Source organism: Notamacropus eugenii, chromosome 5 (genome assembly GCF_028372415.1).
Source record: "Notamacropus eugenii isolate mMacEug1 chromosome 5, mMacEug1.pri_v2, whole genome shotgun sequence".
Classification (NCBI taxonomy): domain Eukaryota; kingdom Metazoa; phylum Chordata; class Mammalia; order Diprotodontia; family Macropodidae; genus Notamacropus; species Notamacropus eugenii.
This window is the reverse complement of record NC_092876.1, coordinates 287208193-287232502: the sequence shown is the minus strand read 5'-3', so window position 1 is coordinate 287232502 and position 24310 is coordinate 287208193.

The window sequence follows — 24310 nt, the reverse complement described above, 5'->3', positions numbered from 1 at the left end:
CAGATTGTTTTAGTTAACATAATCAGTGAACTCACTGTTCTACCTGGATGTCTGGGAGAACTGCCAAGAGATTTCCCAACATTTCAATCAGAGGCATAGCCTATAAAGCTGTCAGTTTTCTTGTAGGCCAATTTGCCTTCGCCATGCTTCTAATGTTCTGTTCATTTATAAAGAAATCAGCTTGACCCTTTTGGCTTAATACTTTATGTTAGTTTTAGTTTGAAGAAGATTGTTCTTTCTCTTTTTCTTAAGGGAGGTTTTCATGAAAAAAAGTTTCGCTTTCTGGTTGTGGGGTGATAACCATTTGACTAAAAATGTAAATACTTTCTTTTTATCCTTGCTTCAGCCAAGGTGCTCAATGAAGGACATCACAGAAAGGGATACAAATATTTTACTTAAATAGAGACAGTGAAATACTTCAATTAGAGTCTGAGTTTCATTGGCCTATGTAGAAATGGTCATCAGAAGTATGTTAAGCTTTCTAAAAATAATTCTTGCTGTGACCAAAAGCCTAAAGTTGTTGGTCTTTGTCATTCACTTCAACTTCTACCTACTCAGTAAATTCTAGAAAATTTAAAATATATATATGTACAGTAAGAATTAAGAAATTACAAAGATTTTAATGTAGGAAAAGAACAATTACTTCATCATACATATATACACACACATATATGTAGTCAACTGTTATTTGAGCTAATTGGATGTTTTAAAAAATACTTTCTCTCAATTTTGTTATTAGCTTTAGCAAATCCTAATTTACATAACAATTAAACACTGACAGATTTGAACTACAAATCTTCTGGATTACTTAATCCAGACTAATGCAAGAATATTTCCTTTAGTTCAAGTGATATGCCTGGCAGTGTGCTATGTACCAGGAATATAAAAACAGAAATGAAACAGCCTCACATTCAAGACCCACATTCTCTTTTTTGTAGTATATAATGGGGTGAGTGAGGGGGGAGATATGACAAACACAGTTATATATTTTAGGGGTCTGGGGGAGGGACTACCAGTATCAAGGGGAAGGCATCAGGAAAGACTTTCCTAGGAGGTGTCACCTAATATGAATTTTAAAGGGAGCTGGGAATTCCAAGAGTAAAGACAACATTCAATCAATCAGTATTTATTGTGTCTTCTCTGTGGCACTTAGCATTGTGCTAAGTGCTGTAGGTATGAAAAGAGGAAAAAGACAGTCCCTGCCTTAAAGGAGCTAATAATCTAAGGGAGAGACAATATGCAACCAAATCTATACAAAGCAAGCTATATATAGGATAAAGAGGAAATAATTAAGAAAAGGAACGCACTGGAATAAGGGTTAGGGAAGGCTTCTTATAGAAGGTGAGACTTTAGTTGGGACTTAAAGAAACCAGGGAGGTCAGTAGTCAGAGCAGAGGAGGGAGGAGCGTTTCAGTCATGGAGAACAGTCAGAGAAAATACCCAGGGTTAAGAGATGGAGTGTCCTGTTCATGAACAACCAGGAGGCCATTAATTAGATTGAAGAATACGCATGGGGGAGTAAAGTGTAATAAGACTGGAAAAGTAGGAGAAGGCTAGGTTTTAAAGGGCTTTGAATGCTACACAGAGTATTTCATTTGCTCTTCTATGCAATAGGGAACCACTTGAGTTTATACCTTCTCTGAGGTTATGCCAGTGGGTCTTAAGGTCTGGTACATTCTGCTGCATTGGAAGGGCTGAGTATGGCTTTGGTAGCAAACTGAGTGTTTTAAGGTCCAAGCTAGCTAAGTACGGAGAAGCATATCAAAAAAAGGCTGACCTACTGGTGATTTTTTTTGGGGGGAAGGGGAGGTGACAATCCATGAAACTAATGAACAGTTTAAAAAAAATGGCCTTCAGTCCTGTGCAGCCCTTTATAGCTTTTGCAGTGATATAGTGTTAGGAAAGGACAAAGAGGGCTCAAAAAAAAAAACAACCCAAAAAAACACAACAAAGCAAAGCAAAAAAAAAAAACCAAAAACCAAAAAACACCTCACCAAAACCACACACATACTGTTTTAAGATCACTTAATTTGCTACTCTAAATGTAGATTTTATCCAATGAAAAACAAATGGACATATTTCTAGATGAGTTGAGTCATATCAACCTCAATATTCTTTATATAAGCAAAACCAGAAAAAAGAAAGAAGCTGGAAATAAATGGGGAAATGGCTTACAGAGAAGGGTGTGCTGGAGCCAGCTTAAACCAGCAAGTGAGAACTGATGTTAGTACTAGTACACTTGCCATAAAACCAAAGACCGATCTTTTCAAAACTAATGCAGGCCAGGCTCTGGGCTTGCTCTCCCAAATTCCATTCAGAGTAGTAGATTAGAATCCAGATCTTCTTGTCCCCTCATTATAATAGAGGGCACCCTTGAGATTTGTGTGGGGTTTTTAATAGCTCCTGAGCTCCAATGAGTATCTTCTTGCATCAATTATGAGTTGAAATTAGCCATCCAGAGTTAACTAGTTTTAAGAAACAGGTATATACCAAGGTGATGGCATCATAGGTATGGTATAGTAATAACTGGTACAAAATATTTTTCCATGCTTTTCCAAAAATATGTAGCATCCAGGAGAAAGTGAGATTAAATTTAGAGCATGTGTGGCAAAGGAGAAACTATACAGCTCTTCACTGCTGGAAGACTGAAGTCCTTTTCTTAGTTTGTGGAGTCCTCATGAAATTCTGTTTAGGTGTGGTGTAGATTTCTACTGGGCTACTTTTAGAGTCTTGAAGCTGCCTTTCCCCAGGGAGTCTAATTTGGCTTCAAAATGCTTTTCAGATTTCTATGCATATTTTGCCATCAACCACTGCTGTTCTGGGGATACTGCTCATGGGAAGCCCCAAATCTTCCAATATTTGGAAGTTCACAAGGTTATCATCTGTTCAAGGGAACTCTCTCTCTCCTCCTCCGATTTGATTTGATTCTCTCTCAGGGGCTTGGCTGAAGCTGCTTTTCCCACTACTGGAATGCCAAACTCTGAACTAGCTTGCTGTTTTTATCCAGTACCCACAGGGAAGTGACCAACTCTTCAGACAATCCTAATGAATTTTCTGTGAAACATCTTCTCATTTCTTCTAATGGTTTTTATTTCTTCCAAACTGATTGCCTTCCCTCCCTCCACCATATACCTTTAATTAATTCAATATAGGTGCCCTCACCTGATAAATGTATCAGGTTATAGAGCATTTTCTTAGTTTAAGTGATTTAAGGGTAATGGAGTCAATAACTCACAGCCTTGCACTAACATTCATTCTACTGTCATTACTATGTAAGGCTGCAAGAAGAAGTATCCAACTGCCTCAGAGTATAACACTGAGAACTTTGAGTGTGAGCAGGAGGCCACATATACTGAACAAAACCCCACAGGAATAAAAAACATTATCAAGTATGATGGGAAGAGAAGACAGGCTGTTCATGTGGTAGCAAACAAAGATAGCAGGAAGAAAGGATGGCAGGTGGCCAGTCAGCAAGCTTCACTGGTACCCTTGTGATCTCAAGAGAAAGTAAGTAAGTCCTTCAGTATATAGGGTGGAACCTGGTGATGAATCTTTGAGAGGATATAGATGAGAATTGCACAGAATGGATAGAATATCAGTGATATCATTGGAGGGAACTGTTGAAACTCTGGGATCAGAGATTCTTTGAGTATAGATGTTCAGGATTGAGAGGAGTGTATGCATCCTCGGTATTTAGGAGAGGCAACCCAATGTGGGTAAAGAGTAAGCACTACATAAAGAATGCCGGATTGGAGGCCTAGGTTCAACCTGGTTCTGCTGCTTCTTTTCTACAAGTCACTCAACCTGTCCGAGACTTTATCTTTTCTTCTGCAAAAAAGAGATAATTATACCTGTGATGGACTCAGAATTTTTGTAAGTAACAAATGAGATGTTATGATTCATTTGTTTCAGTCACATACAAGTCTTTGTGACCCCATTTGGGGTTTTCTTGTCAAATATACTGGAATAGTTTGTCATTTCCTTCTCCAGCTCATTTTACAGATGAGAAAGTAAGGCAAACAGGGTTAAATGGGTTGCTGAGGGTTACATGGCTAATACAGCGTCTGAGGCCAGATTTGAACTCGAGTCTTCCTGACTCAAGGCCAGCACTTTATCTACTGTACTACCAAGTGAAATGAGTACTTTTTAAACTTTAAATCAGTACACAAGTGTGTTTATATATGGACATACATGTGTGCATGTTCAAATATTAATTTCTAGGATAGTATGATTCATATATGTACCCCTTTCCTACCATAGGATGCCAGACATCATGAACCAACTGTTGGTGGTATTTCTTTGCAGAGAAATTGATAACATACAGGGATTTTTGGGTAGTTAAGTAGCTTATCTAATCTAAATGTTAAACCCCGAACTTTTCTTTTTTCTCTTCTTTGAGGGTTACCAGAGATTGTGGCTAACTCAATCAGAAACAAGGAATTGTGACTCTTCCATTTTGGCTATATACATTAATTTGCTGTAAATATTTATGTGATGATGTGCTGATTTTATACTCTAGTACAACTCAGTAACAAGATTATAAATATATACAAGAAACTGGACAGGAAAGTGTTAAATAAAATTGTCTCATCTTTTGTATCAGTGCTCTTAACCTGAACATTTTAGTGGCAGCAACAGATCTTTCTAATATGCTTTTGCTTTTGCAGATGACTGCGTAAAAGTTGCCAAAACAGTTCTTTAGCTTTTTGAGGGCAAGAATCTTTTAGAGACTCTGATAAACCCACTGCCATCTCATCAGCTACCCAGACTCTAGACTCCCTTTGAAGAGTTGGTGGTTTACTCTTCTCAAGTACTGAAGGAAAGTTCTCAATTTCATTTAGGATTGTGACTCCAGTGTGGGTCAGGAAGTGGTCTAAGAGGCTTCAGAGGGAATGGAACCATGGAGCCATGTTTCTGAGGGGCAAATGAAGACTCTCCCCCAACCCTGTACACAACTGCTACAAACCCCTGGCATTCTACTATAAAAACATGGAGATACTTAGTTGGGGTACAGAGTTGTTTAGAATCTGTAACAAAAAAAACAAATAACAACAACAACAAAAAACAACCCAGTGTCTTACCATGGAGCTTGTGAACTTATTTTTAAAAGTATTTCTATAATTCTACTTCAGTAGGAAGGAGGACCAGAATTCAAATCTTGCCTCAGAGACTTATTAACTCTTTGACCTTGGGGAAGTCAGTTGACCCCTCTCAGCCTCAGTTTGCTCCTCAATAAAATGGGGATAATAATAGCACCTACCTCAAAGGGGTTTTATGAGGATCAAATATGATAACTTGGGAAATACTTTGTAAACCTTAGAGCACTGTATAAAGTGCTAGCTAATATTATTTCAACATAATTATTTTCCTTCATAATCCTATATATTTTTACACATTTAAAGATATTATTCTGAGGAGGATTCCATAAGCTTCACCAAACTGCAAAAGGGGCCACAACACAAAAAAGATTAAGAATCTCAGATGCTGAGCAAAAAAACTTTTAAGAATGTGAAATCTGTTTATTTTGTCTGACCAATGATAAAGAGAGAAGATGATGAAAATGGAATAGCATTCTGGATTGGGGAGATTCTCCTGTTAACTAGAAAACTTTTAGATGAATATTAAAAACAACTTTTAAAAGAGATGCAGAGTAGAAGGTTGAATTCACAGAATAGATGTAGTTATTTTAAAAAGAAACAAAGAAGAAAAAAACCCACTTCTTTTGCTTTTTAGAATTTCACATAACTTGTTAGAAACTTCCTTCCCCAGCAAACTCTCAGTTAAACATGCCCTTAGTGCTGTTAGCAATACCCTCTGGAGACATTGTTGAATTTTCTATAGAGCTGCAGAGGTGCTTTGTGTGGCTCATTCCTTCTGTTTGCATGGATTTGCCATATTTTCCAGCTGAGGCCATTGTTGTAGTTGAGTGATTTTGTAAAGAATGGTCATTCACCCATCACCCTCCTTAACAGAATCGCTCTCCCACTCTTCAGGGCTGACATTTAACTAGTACCGGTAAAGACTGTTGATGGTATCTAATTTCTCATGGACAACCTTAATAAGTTAGTTAGATGTGCTTCCAAGACTCAAGTCTCTGGTATTTCAGTTTGATAGAGGAAAATCTTCCGTTTGAAAAAAGTCTGACATGATGGCTATAAGATGTATTGTACCATGATGTCACCTCTTTGTATTGAATGAACAATGAAATCATTTCACCTGGCTTCACAAAGGAAAGAAGAAACAATGTGTTCTGTTCATAATTTAGAGGAAAATTTTTCTTCATTTCCCAAATGCAAGGTTTCATGTTACCATGACAAGTAATGAGTCAAAGTGTGGGAAAAGAATGCTTTATTTCCTGTCTCTGTGCCTTTGCATTGGCTAACCTCAGTCCCTGGAACACATTCTTGAGTTACCTCTGCTCCTCAAAATCCTGTTTTCCTTTAAGACTCATCTCAAGCATAACCTTCTTCATGAAATATTTCCAATGACTTCAAATAATACACACCTTTCCAAAATGACCTTAATTTTCCTTCCTTCCTTCCTTCCTTCCTTCCTTCCTTCCTTCCTTCCTTCCTTCCTTCCTTCCTTCCTTCCTTCCTTCCTTCCTTCCTTCCTTCCTTCCTTCCTCATCTAGTTCTCTCTGTCTCCCTGTCTCTGTCTCCCTGTCTCTGCCTCCCTGTCTCTGTCGCTCTGTCTCTCTATCTGTCTGTCTCTTTGTCTCTCTCCCTCTCCCCCTCTCCCCTAGTTATTTACATACACATATACAATAGAGACTTCAATTGAGATCACTGGTGTAAGGAACTCCCAGATGTGAAAACTAGTATCAAAGCAGGTTTGTGTATTTGTTTTACAACTTATAGTTTTAAAAAGTTGTCTGGAGCAGAGGAGTCAAAATAAGGCATTCCCCAAAATTCCCAAGGACCAGATTAAATGTAATTGTAAAATGTTTAAAAAATAAATAAAACACAATTAAACACCGATGATGTTAATTTGTGATTTTCTAAATCGATATGCAGCCAATGGAGAGCCATTTCCATTTGAGTTCAACACCACTAGTCTAAACCATTGTGAGGTTAAATGCCTTGTCTAGAGTCTAATAGCCAGGATGTGTCAGAGTTGGAACTTGAATGTTCTTAGTTTTGAGGCTGACTATCCATTATGCCATGCTGCGTCTCAATATGTGAATACGTACATACATACATACATATATATATGTATATATGCTAGATCTACTCCTAAATGCATACCTGCATAGAGTTTCCTTCAATACAATGTAAGTTCCTGGTGACGGGACTGTTCCTTTTCTGTCTTTGTATGACAAGGGAAGATAAGTGAATGCTGACCACTCAGAAGCCTATATTCCCAGGGTTATGAGCTTGAGTTCATTCCTGAGGTAGAGGCAGGAGAGCAAGTGGCATAGTGTAGAAATGGCTGCAAAATAGAAGTTAATTTGTAAAATTTAAGACAATGCAAACATGCAATCTATTATTAATGTTGTGGGCACGTTAAAATATGGTAGAACTGCATTATCATGCTGTTAAATGGAGGTCAGAACTAAGACTGAATTCACAAACTTCCTTTTATCTAGTTTTCTTCTGCATATGTTGAGAGGAGCATCATTTGACCCATGTTTCCAAATCTATGTGTGTAATAATGAGTCATATCTACTTTATTTAAAATCATCCCAATTGTTCAAGTTATCAGGTTACCTGAGGTAGTCAGGTAACTTGCCACCTTATACTACTATTTACTTACTAGACTTGGTTTCCCAATTGCTCGGTCCACATGCAAAAAACCCAAATTTGTCAGCAGTGACCACATCACCTTTTAAATACTATAGGGAAATATTAGAAACTATTTTATTTTGAACCTTCTCTGTTAGTGACCCTTATCAGATTTTGAAAATGCAGCTCACTTCACAATTCTAATAGAGACACAGCTAAGTTTAATGGAAACAGTGCTGGCTTTGGAGTCAGGAAGACTTGGATAAAAATTCTCCCTTTAAAACTGTCTTGATTGAACAATTGAACAGATCTGTGCAAAGATGGACAAATCACATAACATATCTGAACCTCAGCTTCCTCATTTGTAAAATGTGGAACATAATATATAAAGTACCTATCTCTAAGGATTATTGTAAATATCAAATGAGATAATATGCTTTTTACTTAAAGTACTGTATCACTGACTTGTTAAAAATGGTCCTATGAACAATTGGGAAGAATTAATTAGCATCCACAGATGTAGTTGGATGAAAAAGAGAATTTTTCTAAATAAAACCATAGCAATTCAAAGAAACAGTTAATTACAAAGATCTCTAGGCTAGCATGCATTTAACTATTGTTGCTTGAAGAAAATACTGAACTGAAAGTGATCCCGTGGGATTATTGAGAATGAGCACATGAGATTTTTTCCTCCTGATTTATCAATCATGGAAATATGTCAGTTCCTATCATAAAGTAGTGATATCCTACGGAAACAGGCTTTCAGTGTTAAAGGTAAGTTAGAATAGATATGGTAATATTTATGTTGCTAATAATATCAAGTATGGCTAAATTTGACCTTTGTGAGGTTGGTGAAATTTGGGTTGCTGAAGGAGGGATTCCTACCTTGTTTCAGATGACTGCACCATAAATTTGTCTTCAGGTAACTAAATATGTTGAGTGTTTATTTGTGTGTGTATGTTTGTGTGTGTGTGTTTGTATGTATGTATCTAAAAATATATTATTTATTACCCCTTACTTTTCCTAATGTCTAACTCGTTTCCTTTTCAAAATTACCTGTGTCTATTCAAACACTTCTTGTGTATAAGTCATCACTGGCAATATAGTCTGGTCTACTTAAGCCCATATCATAGTCTGGAAAAAAAAATTAATGTGTTGGGGGATTTTTGCCTCTCTCTGACTGTTTCTATTCCAGTAGAGTCTTCTCCTCCTGTCTGGCACCCATTTTCCTTCTAGAATCTTCTAAGAACCTTCCAAATCTGAAATTTCTGTCTCTCATGCAACTTGCCTATGGCCCTGTTAGAGGTGAGAAACCTTTAGAACCCATCTTAGCAAGACTCCTTCACTCTGTAAAATACTTGCTTCTCTTCATAATCTAAGAGTTGCCCCAGCACATGGAAGGATGATAGGAGGAGCAGTGTGTACTTGATGTAATGAGATATAGTATACTGGAGTCAATCTCTTTTATGACTGTCACGGTCTCTCTCTCCTCCTGCCGTGGCTTATGGGCCATTACACCTGGGATTTTCCGGCAACATTCCCAATTGTTTCCCTTTCCCATTTCACTTTGGAAATACTAGATGTTGTCCTGGTTGTATGGATAGTTGCTGACTTATGATAATTGAAGATCATTTCCACTTACTTCTGGAAACCCAGTTCAACCATTCAGTATCTTTACTTGCTGCTGCAGTTTTCCCTTCTGTGCTCTTAGGTTTAATTTGAAACTTTCCTTGTGAGTTAAATGTGCCAGAAAAAGGGTTTATTGACTGACTCATCTACTTATTTTCTGAAGTACCATTAGGTACCAGCAATTAAGAACCATGACTTTCTGTGAACATTTCCATTGTCCTTTGGGGCACCTGCCATTTTATTACTTTTTTTTTAAATTGTGAGTTCCCATGAGTTATAACTAGGACAATTTAGTTGTTAAGAAGATAGGCTTTTGTATCAGGGAATAGCTTGGGATCACTCAAAGTGTGGCAGGACTTCCAAAAGATCTAGTCCAAACTCTTGTTCTTCAGTTCTCATGGGCTGTCTGTAGGGTCTGTCAAAAACTGTATAGATACGTAGGTATGTAGTACATTATATATATATGTAAGCATATATGCACATACAGAAGTACTTTATTAAATGGAAATACAACTAAAACTGAAGAAATTGCTTTTCTATAAATATGTACTAGATACATGTATGTTTCAATTCCTACTCTTTTAGGCTTAAATATTAAAGTTCCTGGCTATATGATTTATTAACCATGAGATAAAATAACAAATATAATTATCTGCAGTATTTTCATTGTGACAAAGATCACAGAGATATTTTAAAATCAGTCTGTACTGCAGATGACTTCTGCTTACTTCAGGAAACACAGTTCCACCATTTTGTTTACCAAAGGATGATTAGAGTCTCTTCTCACAAATTCTTTTTAACCTCTTCACAAGATAAAAGTTTAAAAAATTTCATTAAGAAATAAATTCTTCCTCATTTTATTTCTCTGTCTTCCCCACAATTTCTTTCCCACCATCCCATCAGCACTCTCTTTTCATGCTTTCCGTAAGATGTCTCTTAAACTGGTACTCTTCAAGAATCTCTGCCTCTTAAAGAGATAGTCACAATTTTTATAGTTGGGGTAGAGGTTACCAAAGCTGTTATACAGGCTTATGAAGACAGTGAGATTTGGATCCTTCAGAATAGGGTTCTTTCTTTGTTTCACTATAAATGTGTTTCTGCAAGTAACTTAGTAGGGTGTGTGTGTATGAATGTATCTCATAACAAATTTTATGAATGCTGATCTCCCCATCCCCCACTACTTTTCACTGTTTTGATACATGGTTATTTGTCATTAAAAATTCTAGCCTCCTCCTAGGCTATGCTTTTTGAATGAGCTCCTATTAAACCTTGACTTCCATGACTGTTTTTGGCAAGGAAATCTGCAGTATGCTAGATGAAGCAATTTCTGGTTCTCTTTTGGCTCGCGTGCGATGTCATATTATTGCTTATATGAATATATATTGGTTAAATGTCTCTAAGAAATCTTGAACATATATATACTTTTGTACATTTCCCACTTTTCACAGTCAACAATTTGCTTAATTAAGTAGGTCAGTTGCAAGCTGTTGTCATGGCATATGAGTTATCATATTTATTCTTTCTTCTAATTTGGTCTTGATTTTGACCTTTGCTTTAACCACTTGGTGATCTAAGTGCACACAGACATCTGATTTTGAAATGACTTCTATGTTGGTAACTAGGTATTTCCTGTCAAGTTATCGTCAGTTTCATTCTCTGTAATGGTTTCTGTTGTTGCCACATCCAGCTCCTTCCAGCTCACTTCTTAAAGAAAATATTAATGAGGGGCATTCATGAAGTTTCAGAGTAGTCTGCAAGCTTCTTTCATTTCCTAATCATGGCCCTTATTTCCCAAGATTGCTTTTTTTCTCCCTTCACGCCTACCTTTCCATTAAAGTCCCCAAATAGAAAGGCATATGTTAATTTAGTTTGGAAGGCCTTGGAAGGTGCTTCATAGAATGCCTCCACTTTGTTTTCTGGAATAAACATCAGCACCTAAACTGTAATTATCTTGATGGTGACTTGTTTCCAAAACATTATAACGTAAGATGACAATTGGCTCCATTAAATTATATTTGTTTTTAGACTACAATATGTGCCAAGGATCTTTTTCTTTGAGGAGAATCAGTGAATTGTTTCCATTTATTAAAAAATATTCTTAGTTATTGATATGCCTTGTTTTGGTATAATAGATACTTCCTAATAAATACTAAGACAATCAACCTCCTTCACACTCCAGTACATTTCACCTAAATACTTGACTACTTCTTGACAGAATGAAGGGAGTTGTATTTTTAGCAATAACAGTGTTTTACTGATATTGACCACTATATTTGAACAGAAATTTGTGCTTCTTCATGTTGGCTTTATGCCACTGTATACATTGATCTTTAGCTGTGTTTCCTTTACTCATCATCACTTCATATGAGTCTTCTCATATTTCCTTGAATTATTTATGTTTGTAATTTCTCAAGGCAGAGTATTATTTCAGTACCTTTATATGCTACAATTTGTTCACCTTCTCCCCCATAATTAGGCGTATGTATTTTCCATCTTGTTCTCACAGATAATGTTGAAATGCATATATGTGGATATGTGTGTCTTTTTTTGCTGTCAGTAACTTCCAAAAGTGGCTCCAAGAAGTTGTACTATATTCACTGGTGAAGATGTGGACATCATCTTTGAGGTGATTAGATGCATTTCTTTGATAGGATATGAATGAGTAGCTTGATCATTTGACCAGGTTAAAGGATGAGGCCTTCCTATGGAAGGTATGCCATTGGGCTGTGTCAATTCTTTCAGCCAATTCTCAAGGTTTTGGGAGAGAGATTTCAGAGGCTTATATCCAAACTACGCACTTAGATGTTGGCCTATAAAATGAAGAAAGTAGATCTAGGTTGGAGATCTAGAACTGAGATGAAAAGAAGATTAAAGAAATAAGGGAGGGACTTCACACAGAGAGTGTACTTTAGGACTCAGGCTGGGTGGATCTGCTTACTTTATCCTATACTGTGAGAGAAGCAAATCTGGAGAGGAAGTAACAGTGATCAAGTAGGTCCTAGAATGGAGAGTCAGATGTTAGAAGCTAAAGATGGCATAATTGAAAGCAGTAAGTACTTCTGGATTCATTCTCTCAGAGAAAAGTTCACTTGAGTTCACCCACTTAGTCTTCTGGAGAAAAGAACCACCAGCATATTGCCTGCAGCTTGCATACCTAAAGGGCCCTTAGTCATGATGTACAGGGATGTACCTAGATCTTGTCCCCTACTACTTGTGGACTGTGTAATTCTCTTGGGAAGAGGGGTTGACTCTTGGTTAACCCCAAGTTAAAAAAATCCATTTTACTTGAGTTCCAAACCTTAAGGGTGAAACTAGAAATCTAGAGGACTGTATAGGTTCTCAGGAGAGAGAAGGGGATGAACATTTATATCATTCTTGAGCTCTCATGTGTATCTGCATCCCACAGTTTGTCTTAACCATAGGGTGGTACTAATAATCTGGAGGACTATATGGGTCCCAAAGTCAAAGTGTAGGACTTGATGAAGAGGAAAAAAGAGTTGTAGGGATTATGTTTGAGCCCTGTGAACACCTTAAGAGGGAGCTATGTAGCAGAGGAGATAGAGCAGTGGCTCTGGAGTCAGGAAAATCTGAGTTCAAATTCTGCTTCTGAGTTGGTCAATAATTAGCTATATGACCCTTCACAAGTCACTTACCTTCTAATTGCTTCAATTTCTTCAACTCTAACATGAGAATAATAATAGTCAAGACATTCCAAGACTTCTTTTTAAAATTTTTTAACATTGATTTCAAAATTTTGCAGTCCAAATTATTTTCATCCCTGTAGACTTTCTCCCACCTATTAAGAAGGCAATTACACATCTGAAGGGCAGCTAGGTGCCTCAGTGGGTAGAGCATTGGGCTTGGAATCAAGGTTTATCTTCATGATTTCAAATCTGATCTCAAACACTTACAAGCTCCATGACTCTCGACAAGTCACTTAGCCCTGTTTGCTTCAGTTCAGTTCAGAAAATGGCAAACCACTCCAATATCTTTGCCAAGAAAACCCCAAATGGAGTCATGAAGAGTCAGACATGACTGAAATGACTCAACAAAAAACAAATACATGGGAAATCATGCAAAACATATTTCCATATTAGCCATGCTGAAAGAAAGCATGAAAAATAAAGTGAAAAATATTCTTCTATTTGGGCTCAGAGGTGGATAGCCTTTTCTACCATGAGTCCTTTGGAATTTTCTTGGATCATTGTATTAATCAAAGTAGCTAAGTCTTTCACAGTTCATCTTCGCTACAATATTACTGTTATTGAATACAACATTCTCCTAGTTCTGTTCACTTCACTTTTCCTCAGTTTATATGTCTTTTTAGCTTTTTCTGAAACAATCCCCCTCATCATTTCTTATAGCACAATTGTATTTCATCATAATCATATACCACAACTTGTCTAGTCATTACCTAACTGATTGGGCATCCTCTCAATTTCCAATTCTTTGCCACTGCAAAAAGAGCTGCTATAAGTATTTTTGTACATGTAAGTCCTTTTCCTTTCATCTCTTTGAGATATCAATCTAGTTGTGGTGGTATTTCTGGGTCAGAGAATAGGCACAGATTTATAACCTTTTGGGTAGGGTTCCAAATTGTACTCCAGAATAACTGGACCAGTTCACAGCTCCACCAGTTCATAGCTGCATTAATATCCCTATTTTTCCACATCCCCTGCAGCATTTGTCATTTTCCTTTTCTGTTATGTTAGCTATTTTGATAGGTATGAGGTGGTACTGTAGAATTGTTTTTAATTTGCACGTTTCTAATCAATAGTGATTTAGAACATTTTTTTTTCATATGATTACTGATAGCTTTGATTTCTTCTTCTGGAAAACTTCCTGTTCATATCCTTTGTCAATTTGGAAATAGCCTTTACTAGAGAAATTTGTTGAAGGAAAGAAGGAAGGAGACACAGAGGGTGGGGAAGGAGGAGGGAAAGGAGGAAAGAAGAGAGAGAGCAAGATCATACCTTTAAGGAGCATATATTCTCTTCTCTACTCACATCTCAGTTTCTAAATATGTAGGTAAAAAACCTCATATGTCATGATAACCCTGTGTGTGTGTGCTTGTGTGTGCAAGCACATGTGCTCATATATACATAATCAGACACAGGACAACCTGTATTTCACACTTACAGGAAAAAATGCAAAAATCACAAGGAAGGAAACAAGTTTTTGTTAAAGCATTTATTAAATATCTATTATATGCTAGGCACTATTGCAAAGTGCTTTACAAATATTATCCCATTGGATCTTCAGAATAACCCTGAGAATTTTTAACAAACTTGCAGAATATAAAATAAACCCATATAAATCATCAACATATTTGTATATTACCAACAAAACCTAGTAGGAAGAGATAGGAAGAGAAATTCCATTTAAAATAATTGTATATCATATTAAATAATTAGAAGTCTATCTGTCAAGACATACATAAAAATGATATGAACACAAGTGCAAAACACTTTTCCATGTAAAGACAGATTTAAACAATTGGAGAAATATTAATTGCTCATGGGTAGGCTGAGTCAATATAATAAAAAAAACAATGCTACTTAAATTGACTTCTTCAGTTTTATGCCAAACTGTTAAGAATTATTTTATAGAGCTGAAAAATTATTAGCAAAATTCATCTGAAAAAAGAAAAGATCAGCAATATCAAAGGAATCAATAAAAATGTAAATGAAGGTGATCTAGCAGTAGCAGATATAAAGACTCAGGAACTCTGATCAACACAATGACCAGCTATTGAAGAGGATTCATGATAAAATAGGCTACCTATATCCTGATCAAGATATGGTGAACTCTACACACATAGCATACACTCATATACATATACCTATATATGGATACACATACATATATGTGCATGCATACAAATGTTTTATCTCCATAATTTTGTTTAATATTGTTATTCATTGCTTCTGTGGTTTGCTATTTGATCCACTTTAGCACGACTTGCTCAGATCTTCATTTGAGTCTGTTTATTATTTTCCTTAAGGACTAAAATTTGTATTCTGCTGCAGAATGTAAGGATACGACTAATTTTAAAAAAATTATACTTAGGAGTTATTTATGTCATATCATTTGATCGGTATTTGTTAAGGTGTTCTCTAATGCTTAAAAATAAGCATACCCATTAAAATTCCCATTTACATATTACTATAGATCTACCATATTTTACTTCTGAAACTTTTGTTTGGATCCTTACTTTCATTCTTGTTTGCCTTCTTGTTAGATTTGTCTAAATCTGAAAGAAGCACATGGAGGTCACCTATATTTCTCGTCTTACTGGAGAGGTCTTTTTGTAATTCAGTTAACTTTTTCCTTAAGTACTCAGTTGTAATGCCATTTTGTGCATCATTATTTAATATTGATTTTTTTCATCTTGTATGGTTCCTTTAAGAATAATATAGTATCCTTGTTTGTCCCTCTTGAAAATATTATTTTGCCATGTCTGAGAATGCTCTAGTTCAATTTTCTTTTGAATTGATCTGAAACATAGTAAATTCTACCTCTGAATAACTGTGGCCTGTAGAAAACAATCAGATGGTTCGTGCTCTGAGGTAGCAAGGTGTGGTTGGGGGAGGGAACATGCCCAGAAGCAATTTACCCCAAGCTTCCACTCACTTGCCTGAAATGTTACCTGACCAAGCCCTAAATGGGGAAGAGGACATGAAGGGGATTGCTATAGAAGGATGATGCCAGAGAAATATTTGATGGGAAAAGAAGATAGGCTAGTCACATGGTGAAGGGTGATCATGACAGGTAGACAACTTTAGCATATAGTGTCCAGGATATAGTAATTGCTTTAAAAATTCTTGTTGAGTGATTGAAAATCTTGTATTCTCCACTGGTATACTGAAATCCTCACATTATTGGGAGAAGGAACGAATGGAAGTTCTCGAGTTCATTGTAGACTCACTGTGTTGAACTTATGGAAGGATATGGACAAAAGTTCCATTGAACAGGCAGTATGGATAGTTTGTGATGTGTATTGTTAGAGGGAACATTAATGAGATCACAGATCTATTTGAATATTTGGGTCTTGATTTTTTTCTTGTACTTTTTATATTTAGTGAATTGTCTAATTTTGTTTTGTAATCCATTTTGTTATCCTCTTCTGTTTTATAGGTTCATTCAATTAAGTAATAAATATTAATGGTTGTAATTAAATTTGTTTTTTAATATCAAATTGTTATATTGTTTGTCTTCACTTTCTTCAAAGTCAAGAGCTTTTTTTCTTAATGAATTCGGTGACAATTAGAAAAAATAAAGTCCTTTGTTTGGTATTTAAAGTTCTTCACAACTTGACCTCATTCTACCTTTCCAATTTTCTTACATTCTATTCCCCATTCCCTATATTCTATGATCTGGCCATACTGGCCTACTTGAGATCATTTCTTGAACATGACCCTTCATCTTCCACCTCTGTTCCTTTACTCTGGCTCTTTCCCATGCCTGGGATGCTCTCCCTTCCAACTTCTCTGCCTCTTAGAACCCTGGCTTCTTTTAAGATTCAGGTCAAGTGCCACATCGTTTAGGAGGTCTTTTCTTGTTCTCTTAACTGCTAGTGAGTGCCATTCTTTCATGGTTATCTTCATCCAATCTGTATTTCTGTATGTTCTGATGTATAAATATTTATTCCTTATTAAGATGTAAGCACATTGACAGAAGGAGTTCTTTGTGCTTTTTCTTTGTGTTTCTATTGCTGGGAACATATTAAGGGCTTAATATATTTTTGTTGACTGATAGTTTCAGTATATAAACACTAGTTTATCACCAACCCCTTTCTGGGCATACAAAATTTCTTGTTTTTCTTAAGTTTTTTTTGAGGGGTATGCTGTGTTGGCATTTTAAAGATTCTACTATGCTCTGGTTTTCTCCTAGGATATACCTTTTCTTCTTTGTGTGATTATGTACAACTTTTGAAGCTACAGCTAGGTCTCAATCAGAGCAACTAGATCTGATGGAGTGTTTGAATGTATTCAAATTTTTGCTGTTTGAAATCATAATTAAGTAAAATACGGCCATTGCTTCTAGCCCAATGGATGTATGCAACGTGAATTCAAGTTATGTGACCACCTCACTGGCCTACATTGTTTGTGCTAATCAGGACTTAACTGTATATTACTCTTGATTTCAAACTGGTTTTCTTTGTTTTTTGTCACATCAAACTCTTATTTTTTATTCTATTTTTTGTCGTCCTTGAATTGCCTTGGGCAATTCAGATAGGAGGTCTTTGTTGTGTGAACTCCTTTCTGGTGACTTTGAATATGTCCTATGACATGGAAACTTTGCAGTTTGAGAGCTGTATTTTTTGGTGTGCTGCATATAAACTTCATCCTATTTTCGTGGAGGCCAACTACTCTTATATTGTCTCTTTGAGCTTCATCTTCTTAGGAAAGTGATCACAGAGATTTAAACACTATTTCTATTTTGCTTTCTCTTGATTTAGATCTAATAATCCTTGTTTTATTGCATTTTGAGTTCTGTCCTTTCCATTCCCTTTGTCAGGGTGTCTGTAGATTTGTAAACACTTTACAACTTTATTCATCAATTTTCCTTCTGAGCTCTGATTTTATTCAGTTCTTTTATTAAGCATTTCAATCATATTAGAAATTCTTTTGGCCATTTTTTCTGTTTTGGTGTCTTAGTTGTAGTTAATAGAGATTTAGTCTCTTTTGGAGGTTTCTCCTGGCATTCTTTCACCTCATAGTGTTGCTTTATTCTATCAGGACCTTTTCTTTGCTTACTTATCTTTTTAGACTTTCTGCTAATATTTCTGTGGGTAGTTCTTGTGAGGATTGTATTCTTTTTCCTCTTAAGTATCTGTTGCTTTTTTTTAACTTGGCACATTTCTTGCTTTTTTTGTGGTGATGAGGGAGATCTGGGCTTAGATACAAGCTCTCACTTATTTCTGGAAATTGTCACCATTCTACTTATTAAAGTATAACCTGTTTATGTCTTCAGATTTATTTATATAAAGTATATTAACATTTCATTCCTCTAATAAAACATTCACTTTTTAGTTATTGGTCAAGAACCTCAGATTGAGTACTAATTATGAAAATGTTGCAGAGTGGCTGATTTTTTTCTTATTCTTCACCCTTTCTGCCTCATTTTCTGCATGATTACACTGTTAATGTGATATTATAGGACTAAATGTCATTTTGTATATTTATATGTTTGGTAATTTATCATAACTGAAGGATTTGTTACCTACTGACTACCTTTCTGGCCTTGAACTTTTCCATATTCAAACAGTCAGAGATCTAGACCTTGATATATACTAGAGATCTAGAAGGAAACTTGGAAGACCCCTAGTTCAATCCCATCGTTTTACTGATAAGGAAACTGAATTTGGGGAGCTTAAGTGACTTGCCCAATGTCACATAGGTACTATGCATCAGAGGCATTATTTGAAACTAGGTTCTCTAATTCTTGAACTAGGACACTTTTGACTTTACTGTGCTCTCTCCTTGTTCAGCTAATTTGGTCCACAGAGAGAAAACATAGTCTATTCTGGAGAGTGTATTGCAAGCCCTTTCTAGTTTGGTAGCAACTTCTGGAACTCATACTACTGGTATTACCTCTGAGAACTCAGGAACATCTTCATGCTGTGATGAGATATCAGAGTAGAACTTCTGTAGAAAGAAATTTTTGTTTTATATTATTTTTCTTTGCAAAATTTTGACAAGTGTCATTGATCTGTTGGGCTGACTAAACAGATAGACAGACTTACAGAAAGATAGGGAGAAAAATTATCCATGATGAGAAGGATATAGCCAATCAATGGTTTGATATCTGCACTAGTGGGTAAATGTTCATCTTGAAGAGATGATGGATTTGTTGAAGTATTGCAGTTAGTTACTCTCTGTAGCATCAGTATGAGTATCCTTTGACACAAGCATTATAAAAGGATTTCAATGTATTAATACCCACTGGACTGCGCTCTAAACATAGTCTAAGCTTTTTTACTTAATTCTGTTTTTAATATATGGAATAAAACCAGCATTTTCATAAATAGTATAATAAAAAAGATGATTACACTTGAAATTGAATAGAAAAGTTTGAGGTGGTGATAAGAATAGGGAATGTTACAAATCTATGAATAGAATGTAGGGGCTGGAGTCAGGAAGACCTGAATTAAAATCCTTCCCCTACTACTTAATAGTAGCTACATGGCTAATACATGGGCTAAGTTGCTTAACTTGTTTGAGACCCATAGAGGCTTCATCTAGAGCCTCCTAGATGAGCACCTAGAGCATCTCCCTTATAGGGTTGTTGTGAAGTTTAAATCACATAGAAGTACTTTATACATTTAAAATTGTATGCAAATAAGTATCACTCATTATTTTTGGCCATTTGGGGGATAAAGAGGCTATGAACATCAATGATCAGTTCAATTCACTGAATCAAGAATGGAAACATATAAAAAAGTCAAAAATCTTTTTTGCTGCTTGGATCTGTTTCTTGGGTCAGCTGGGTTCCCCATTAATTACAGAAACTCCTTGCTTTCTCTTCTGCACCATGAATGAGTCAGTCGCACCATCAGTCACTATTTCATATAATGAATGAATAGGAAGTTGCTGATGCATAGTACCTAAAGATCCTTGGGAAGGATTATATCCTGAAAGTGCTTTATGTGACTAAAGTGAATTCTACTACCATACATTTTTCTTTTGTAATGAACCTACCACACAATTCATCCCTAGCACTGTAAGTATCTCCACAAAGATTGGTATTTGGAAACAGTAGTAGCTGACCTCCTAAAAGTATAGCTCATAGGGCAGTTTACTCTGTGTTTCTCCCATTTATTTCTGTTGATCAGTGGTGGATATTCCCCATTTCAATGTCTTTCTGTTTTTTCTTCAGGGGGTAGCATGAGGACTGATATCCATGACAAAGTTCCTTTAAGATACCAAGACCCTGAGGTAGTGAACCCATTTTTTCTAGTTGTAGATATTTTTCGCTCTTTTTTTCCTTTCCTTTCCTTTCCTTTCCTTTCCTTTCCTTTCCTTTCCTTTCCTTTCCTTTCCTTTCCTTTCCTTTCCTTTCCTTTCCTTTCCTTTCCTTTCCTTTCCTTTCCTTTCCTTTCCTTTCCTTTCCTTTCCTTTCCTTTCCTTTCCTTTCCTTTCCTTTCCTTTCCTTTCCTTTCCTTTCCTTTCCTTTCCTTTCCTTTCCTTTCCTTTCCTCTTTCCTTTCCTTTCCTTTCCTCTTTCCTTTCCTTTCCTCTTTCCTTTCCTTTCCTTCCCTCTTTCCTTTCCTCTTTCCTTCCCTTCCCTTTCCTCTTTCCTTCCCTTCCCTTTCCTCTTTCCTTTCCTTTCCTTTCCTTTCCTCGTTCCTGTCCTCGTTCCTGTCCTCGTTCCTGTCCTCATTCCTGTCCTCGTTCCTGTCCTCTTTCCTTTCCTCTCTCTTTTCCTCTTTCCTTTCCTCTTTCCTTTCCTCTCTCTTTTCCTCTTTTCCTCCTCCCTTCCTTCTTTCCTTCCTTCCTTCCTAGCAGATAAGCAGACTTTTCTGGGGCCTTAAGGAAAACTCTGTAGGATAAATGAAGAGCTCATGTGGCTGACTTATGACATGCTGGGCCTTCACACTTGGCTCAACTTTATATAAGATTTCTAGAACTTTCAGGATACTGGATCATTTCCATCATATCACCTTTCTGGTCAGAAACTTAGTTATTCATTTCCCTTTGTGTCAAGTATAAGTTAAAAATTAATATCCTTTAAGGTTTTCCATCACTGTCTCTTTTATATTTTCTGGCCTTATATCATAACCCAACTCAGACCATCTGCTCAAGCCAAGAGACCCCTACACATGATTTACTCTTTTTACCAATCCTACCATCTTATTACATGTATCTTTCTATTCTGTCCAATCAACATTTATTATATGACACCCTGCTAGATGCTAAGAATATAGAATTGATAAATGAAGTAGTTCCTGATAGTGGTAGGGAATATTGCATGTATACAAAGACGTATGACAATAGAGTGCCGAGAAAAAGTTCTATGAAATTTGAGGAGGCTCTTTTACCTTGGGGTGAGGATACATGGAGGAAAATGTCATTCCTTCTTATATGTGCTTTCTTCAGCTTTTGCTGAACTACTTCCTTATTTTCTTTTTGTAACTAGCTCAACACACATCTCTTCACAATCTTTGTAGCAAACTCCACTGTGCCTAGAGTCGAGTGTACACGTGTGTAAATATATTGATCAGTGGGGATACCTACCTAAATCTGAAGAACCAATTAAGGCCATTTGTTCTGTCTTCAGCTAATAACAGAATGAACAGAATGGAATAGAATAATAAAAGAAACAAATTCCTGCTTGAGAAAAACTGAGTTCTCTGCTTTCCAAACTTTTAAACCAAAATGTAAGAGGGTGAACATATTACAAGTACTTTGTTCATAGTTTTGCTTATTCTGCAAAGGTGTTGTGATAGGTAAGCTAATATTTGTATTGCCCTAAATGAACTTTTCCATAAAGTACATTAACATTGTTGCAGCCCTTGAATATCCTAAATGGTTCCCTGATCCATGCCTGACCATTATACTTGCCTAATGAACATTTACCCCAATATTATTGTAATAGTTCAACTGTTTGATGGTCATACAAGGTAGGTCTTAAGGTTTGTTACCAGATTTTCTCTATATCTTCTTTGATCTTTGTCTCAGTTATTAAGATGATTTGTTTTTAAATATGTGACAGATTTTGTGACTGATTGCAATGCTGAAAATGCTTTTATTGTTTTTGGTTGAGTAAGAACAATACACAGCTTCAACTTTGTCTGTGGCTACTGGGATCGGATCTGTCTGCCTTGGTGAGCCAGAATGCAGAAAAGATTGGGAAATGAGGTAGATCTGAGTTATGCCAGCAGTCTTTCCAAAGTGGTATGCTTTGTTTTTCTTTACTGTCCGTAAATGGTGCTGAGAAAAGGTGTTGCAGGCTTTGCTCATACAGGGATGCCACCTAGCTGATCTCAGCAGCAGAAACCTAAAGTGGTACAATTCAAATGCATCTGTCCTGAAATCCTGGACTCTTGTCAGTGAAGGTGACAATAGAAGCCTGGGTGGGTGCAGAGAGTGTGCGTGGGCACGATTATATTAAATTCAGTAAACATTTCTTAAGTACCGACTACATGTAAAACTTTGTACTAGGTCCTATGAGTGCAAAGACAAAAACAAAACTCCTCCTGCAATCTAGTCCAATTGAATGAGCACTGGCTTGGGAGTCAGAGGATCCATGTTCAGTTTTCACCTCTCATACACACTCCCTGAGTAACCTTGAGCAAATCACTCAATATCCCTGGGTTTTAGCTTTTTCATCTCTAAAATTAGGGGGTTTTACGAGTTGGATTCTGAGGTCTAATTCAGCTCTAGACCTAGGATCCTATAATCTTTCTGTTGAAGAGATATTGCATGAGGACAGAAAAACAAATCCAAAGTAATATAAAGAAACAGAACTAACATCTGGGAGAACTGGAGGAAGTTTTGTAAAGGAATTAAGCACCTGGGTTACACACTGAATTAAAGTTGTTGTTCGTGACTCCATTTATTTATTTTGGTAAAAATACTGGAGTGGTTTGCAATTTTCTTCTTCAGCTCATTTTACAGATGAGGAAACTGAGGCAAACAGGTTTGGTCAAGTGACTTGCTTAGTCACAAAGCTAGTAAGTGTCTGAGGCCAGATTCAGAACTTCATCCAAACATCTAACTGCCCTGAGTCAAGGTAAGGATTCTATATAACAGAGAAGAGGAAGAAGTACATTCTGGTTATGGAGAAAGATGAGGACATAGGAAATGGAATGCCTAATCCAGGAAATAATTAATTGACCAATTTTCTGGAATGTAGAAGACATGAAAGGGAGTAATAGAAAATTTCTGGAAAGGTAGGGTAGAGCTAGATTGTGAAGGTCTTAGGATTTTCATTCTGTTCTAGAAGGACATACTCATGACTGTTGGGCATAGGAATATTATTTTAGTCCTTGTGAGGAGAATAAATTGAAGAGAATGAAAGCAAGAGGACCATTTTGGAAGCCATTGCAATAGTCTTGGCAATAGGTCCCTAGGACCTTAACAAGGGTAGTCTACAATGGCCCTGTTAGGGGAGTGAAGGGTAGGGATGATTCCGTAATAAGGCTGGGGTGGGAGAGGCCTTATAAGTAGAATAATACAAATTCTGGGGAGAAAATAAAACAAAACATTAATGGTATAACATAGAAGAGTCCTCATGTCCCTACTATTGGTATATTTATTCACGAATTCACTTGTAAATATTCATTACATGCTAGGCACTGTTGAAGGTAGAAGAGAGTAAGTCAGTACCTGCCTTCATGAAGGTTGCAGTCTAAGACAGGTTCTGTAATGATATCATTGTGAGACAGAAGTATACCAACATTATCTGTAATTATACAGGTCTAATCGAGTTACAGCTGACATTTCACTGGTTATATCTGTTTTATGGAACATGATTTGATCTATGGCAGTATAGGAATCAATAAATATATTGATCAACAAGCCTCCTATGAACCACATGTTTTCTGACAGATTTCCCTGTCATGGATGCTATTAGGTGTAAGTTTCAAGCTAAACAAATATGGGTTAAAAAAAAAGAGTAACTATGAACAAAAGACAAAAATGAGCACACCCATGAACTCTTGATCAGCAAATGATAAAGTTTGACTATATGTATCAAATTTTTAAAAATTTTATTTGTTTTGTTTTCAACATTCATTTCCACAAAATTTTGAGTTACAAATTTCTCCCCATCTCTCTCCTCCCCCACCCCAAAATGCCTTGCATTCTGATTACCCCTTCCACCAATCTGCCAGTCCTTCTAACATCCCTCTCTTCCATTATCCCCATCTTCTCTCTTGTCATATAAGGCAAGATAAAATTTTACACCCCATAACCTGTTTTTCTTATTTCTCAGTTGTATGCAAAAACAATT